Genomic DNA, 6000 nt, shown 5'->3' on the forward strand with positions numbered 1-6000 from the left:
AATTATTAATTTAACCAAACATGTTTTTTTTTTTTTTTTTATTAACTCAACCAAACATATTTTTGTTTTTGTTTTTGAGAACAAAATTTGTTTTCTAGAATTCAGTTCCCAAACATAATTTTTTTTTTTCTCTAAAAATACAAAAAATTGTTCTTAAAAACAACTCTCAAAAATCGTTTTCAGAACAGTTTTCAAAAACAACAACCAAACAGGCCCTAATTATTCCAATTGGGGGTAAGCCAAATGATTTCATTGCTTTATGTGGATGAGAGCAAATGTGCTCCAAATTCTCTCACAAGCAGAAGATGATGTAGTTTGGGAAATAATTTTGATGGTTAACTTTCTCAATGTAGGCTTATGGTTTCTATACATGAACCACCATTCAATTGAAATTAAATTCATGATTATATAAATACTTATGTTCTAAATTTACAATAATGATAATCAATTTAGTTTTCTATTAAGAAATAGTCCTTATTGGAGACCATGGTTGACCTTGCTGCAACCGTCATTCGATCATCGCATCCTCTTTTTGCTTGTTGAAAGAGTATAAGCTATGCATTCATTGTTCATTATGTCAATATCATATTTTAGTAAATATTGAAATAAATTGATAAGTGAAATTATTGTTTGATTAGATTGGGTAATATAATAGTTTTTGGTTTACCTTATTTCCAAATTAACCAAACGATTCAACTGTTGGGTCTAATTTAACAGAAACCTCATGGACTGCTTGAAGTAGTTTGAGATCGCTACCAACTCCACGCTTGTATTGAAACCTTGGATTCAAAAAGCATGTTCTAACAAAATTAAGTAGAATTAGTAATTTGTAAGAAAAAAATTATATAAATCAAGACTTATAACTTATAAAGATAAATAACACTTAATTGCCTATTGTATGAAGTAGATGTCATAGTGTTTTCTCTCAATGACCTTTGATTATTTGGAACATCCATTCTCTATCATGTAAATAAATGAGGATTTTTTTTCATCACTTGCATAAGCTCGTACACAAAGGGCATTGTGGGAACAACTTCTGAATCTACGAGTCGGAACACCACGCATAGTGGCTCATATAATAAAACTACTTTTGTCATTTTGTCCCAATATGGATGGTCGAACATTAATTTCACCATTTCTTGGTTGATTTTTGTCTGACTAAGCTTATGTTGTGCTCATTCATCACTCATAAAAAATTTCTTCAAATTAAAATTTTTTTTTTCCAGAAAATTGTAAAGAACAATATAATTGGTGGCAAACCTCGTAACTTTAGGTGGAATAATGCCTTCACCATAGAACTTTCTTATTTTGCAAGTAACCAACCAAGATTGTAAATGAAATTAGTTATCTTACGGGCATTGCTTATCATCTCTAGAACACTTGACATTTTATTGATATCTTCAAACATTAAGTCCATACAGTGCACCGCACATAGAGTCCAATATATGTTAAACTTCTTCATCAATAGCATGTCTACTCTCATGAATGTTGACCTATTATCTATGACAAGTTGGACCACATTTTCTTACCCAAAATCTTTTATAACACTCTTCAACAGCTTATAAATATATTTATGGTCTTTGATATCGTTGGATTACCTAACTGATTTAAGGAAGAAATAAGCCATGAAATTAATTATACTTAATTTTATTGGCTTTGTCCAAACATTATTGTGTACCCATATGTCTTCTATTATTTTTTTTTGTTGGTTCATATAAGTTTCTATTTCCTTGTATTCCATTTCCAAGTACTTGTTCTTTATTTCATATGAAAATGAAGGTTCGATTCCCGTTCTTTCAATTTATATGTAAGAAATATTTAAAACATGTCACATATTACATCTACTCAAAGAACATAAAAATAGAGTAATTAGTGATTGTCTGCTTGTTGTACATTGATAATCATATTCTTAAAGTGATGAGAGCTCATAAGTCTTCTATTTTTTTCTTTGTTGGTTCATATAAGTTTCTATTTCCTTGTATTCCATTTCCAAGTACTTGTTCTTTATTTCATATGAAAATGAAGGTTTGATTCTCGTTCTTTCAATTTATATGTAAGAAATATTTAAAACATGTCACATATTACATCTACTCAAAGAACATAAAAATAGAGTAATTAGTGATTGTCTGCTTGTTGTACATTGATAATCATATTCTTAAAGTGGTGAGAGCTTGCTTTATATGGTGTGATGCTTTCATAGAAAATGAATTTTCTTATTAAGTGTCCCATCGTTTCTTTAATGGAACCGTCTTTGAATAGATCTTTGATTTTTTTTTTCTTGTTGTAGAAGACTTATACAACAAGAGGGCAATAAGCGGCAATGGTTTCGAATGTTGCACACTGTGTGATTTTCGTATTAGCCTCGGTGCATTACTAGGACATGATGACTCCCTTGTTTTATGATTGCTTCCCACAAACGTTTCATGTTATTATCGATCTCATTTTGTTTCATTTGTGATGCGAACTATAGCTCGATAAACATCTCATTCATCAGGGTGCATATCTATCGGATACATGTACACATCATCATCATCCTTATCTATGACATGTTTGTGGCTACCCCCCAGTTTGTGCCACGTAATTGAGTATGAATTTCTTTGATATCTATAGTTTTCTTCGCTTTTGCTTTGTTTTTTTTTTTAATGTAAAAACTCTTTATCTCTTCTTTCATTTCTGTAGGCATTCTAGGATACTTTTTGATGTTTTAGTTCATGTCTGTATGCAATAATTTGAAACTTGAATCGAGTGATGCCTCCACTCTTCATTAACGGTTCACAATAGTCCATAATAGTTACAAATTGTCCTATTTTTGTTCCCCATCACCGGTGTACAATGCTTCCAAGTTGGATCTCATTCAATATGACATTCCCACCACTTGCACTTCCACTTCTACTGCCCATTTTGTTCAACTTGAAACATTAAACCATTAATTTAATTAACTTAAATGAACTAATTATGTGATTTAAAATAATTGGGTATACAATATACTATAATTTAACTTGAATATAAAACTAATATTAAATTCAATTGCAATTGATAATCAACTATGCACAACATCAAATTGAAGTAATTTAATTTCAATGCTATTAATGATGCAAAATACTAAAATTAAATCATTAATTTCATTCATTTATTGGAAATTTACTAATTATGTGATTCAAATGTAGAGCTTAAGTTAATTTATTTAATCTATTGAAAAATATACTAATTAATTGTAAAAATGAACTAATTAATTCAATGCTACAATAATTGTAAAAATACTAAAATTTAATCCATAAATTTAATTACCTCAGACATTTTGAAAAACAACTAATTAGGTTATTAAAATAAATAAGTTATTTGAAATGTAAATGTGCTAAGTTAATGTAAAACTAACTTATTTCAAATGTACTAATAATGTGATTCAAATATATAACTATGTTAAATTAATTTACTCATATCTATTGAAAATATACTAATTAATTGTAAATATGTATTAATTTAAATTCAATGTTATACTAATTTTAAAATGTACTAAGTTAATTTATTCTTAATAGGCTATTATTACAATTGAATATCAAAATAAAATTAAATCATTAATTTAAATCTAACTTATTGCAAATCTACTAATTATGTGATTCAAATGTATAACTATGCTAAATTCATTTACTTAGATCCATTGAAAATATACTAATTAATTGTAAAAATGTATTAATTGAAATTCAATGTTATACTAATTTCAAAATGTACTAAGTTAATTTATTCTTAATAGGCTAACTTATCAAAATAAAATGAAACCATTAATTTAAAACTAACTTATTGCAAATTTACTAATTATGTGAATCAAATGTATAACTATACTAAGTTAATATACTTACATGCTACATCTATTGAAAATGTACTAATTTATTGAAAATTAACATTAAACTATTATTAAAATTAAACAAATAACCTAAATTCTATTGATTAAATAAATTAAATTTAATACAAAAATAATTAAAATTTAAAACAACCATACTTTACAATAATTGAGCAACCTTGGAGCACTAAATTCCCAAATTTATAAGATTTTGAGAATAATCACAAAAAAAAAAAAAGCAATAAGAGATCAATACACTTTCAAATGAATTGTAGATGAAATGGATTGAAAATCAACAATTTATAGAAAAATGTTGGGCTAAAATAGTTGTTGGAAAATGATTTTAATGTTAGAAATCATTTATGGCCATTGGATCAAAGTTTAGACAAAATCTAACCAATATCATCAAATAGCTATTGGGATCACTTCTTAACCATTGGATCATCTCCAAATTTAATCTAGGCCTTTAGATCAATCAATTGACCATTACAACAACTTTAAAAAACATGGGTGTTATCCAAGTCATTCAATCAATGTGAGTGTGATTTGGGCTATTGGATGAACTGTGAATTATAGTAGATAAATCCATGGAAAATTGAAAAAATTTCTATAATATATTGTCAATTTTTTAGCTATTTTTTTCTAGTGTATGAGGATTTTTTTTTCTCCATATTGCCTATTTATCGGTATTTATCAATATAAGATATTTTTCAATTTTTCGCTTAATGATATTTCTGTTGGGGGGCAAACCTTCATGTAACAAAGTTAGACTTAACTATCCCCTTACTCTCCTTTTGGTGTATTGACATTGATTTTAGCATTTAGTTCATGTCTCTTATATTGTACATGACTTGGATGCATTATGAGTTCCACAGAAAATACAAGTCATGGGTTCCTTGTAAGTAGATAAGTTGTCTACAGTTGGTTCATGGATTTGGGCAATCCAATAGAGATTTTTGTACATCACCTTCTAATTAGAGGGATGGTTTGTCTTGGCCGTCAAGATAGGTTTCCCATGATGAGTGCACTAGTGTATGTGATGCACATTGTACAGGACTTACAATGAATCATGACGCAAGGTTATCAATTGTCATGATTCACGAAACTACTATACTGCATGGACTTTCAACCTTGAGAGGATATTGAGCCTATGCTAAAATTAATAGAAGACTTTGACCTATAGGTGAGATCCTAAAGTGGTCAATATCCTTATGGATTGGGTCACTATTAATGAAGGCTAGTGGCAACATGTATTCTTAATAGAGACACCATGATATCTCATAAGATTGAGACAATGTGTCCCACTAGGTGATCCAAAGAATATGTGATCATGAAATTTGTGGCTACAGTAATTCCTTTAGTAGAATTTGACATATGCTCCTTAGAGCTGGAGTATGACATTTGATCACATAATAAGTGAGATATGTAATTCAAGGATTGAAGAGGTAATCTTGATAGGTGATAACACTACCTTGTTAAATTACGGACACTAGTTCATGGTGAGACTACATGCAATGGATAGTAGGTCACAAACCTGAACACTTGGTGTCTCATTGTAATATACATAGGGTACTAGAGTATAGTTAACTCTTTGTAGTGGGATGTTGAGTCAATTTCAGAATTTAATTTTGAGTAAGCCAATATTCCTATGGGTCCTAGTGGTCCTCGCTTTGAGCTCATATTTCTTGATGGCATGGTTTATGAGAGTTGGGTGGTTTTTTAGTTCACTTTTGTGTATAAGGGCATTTCGATAATTATGTAGGATTGCACAATGATAAGTGAGTGGTATGTTTGAATTGGGCCAATTGATTAATTAGGGTTTTGTATGGTTAATTAATCAATTAGCAACCTTTTTGGGCTAGATTAAGTGACCCAAGTCCATGGTGGACTTAAGTCACTTAAGCCTAATAGGAAGCCTATAAATACCTCTTTAGGGGTTAGGATTTTCAAGTCTTGTCATTCTCCCCTTCAGTCTAGAGAGAGGACCTTAGCCTTCATCCTTGAAATCTCCACCATCTTAGTGCCTAGACATAAGGAAAAATCATCGGGCCGAAGATCATGGTGTTTATGAGATCCTTTATGACTTTGGAGTTATCTACATTGATTGAAATTGATCTGGGAACATCTGGATCAAAGGTATGTGACTTTATTCTCTATATCTA

This window comes from Vitis vinifera, chromosome 3, assembly GCF_030704535.1.
Source record: "Vitis vinifera cultivar Pinot Noir 40024 chromosome 3, ASM3070453v1".
Taxonomy (NCBI): domain Eukaryota; kingdom Viridiplantae; phylum Streptophyta; class Magnoliopsida; order Vitales; family Vitaceae; genus Vitis; species Vitis vinifera.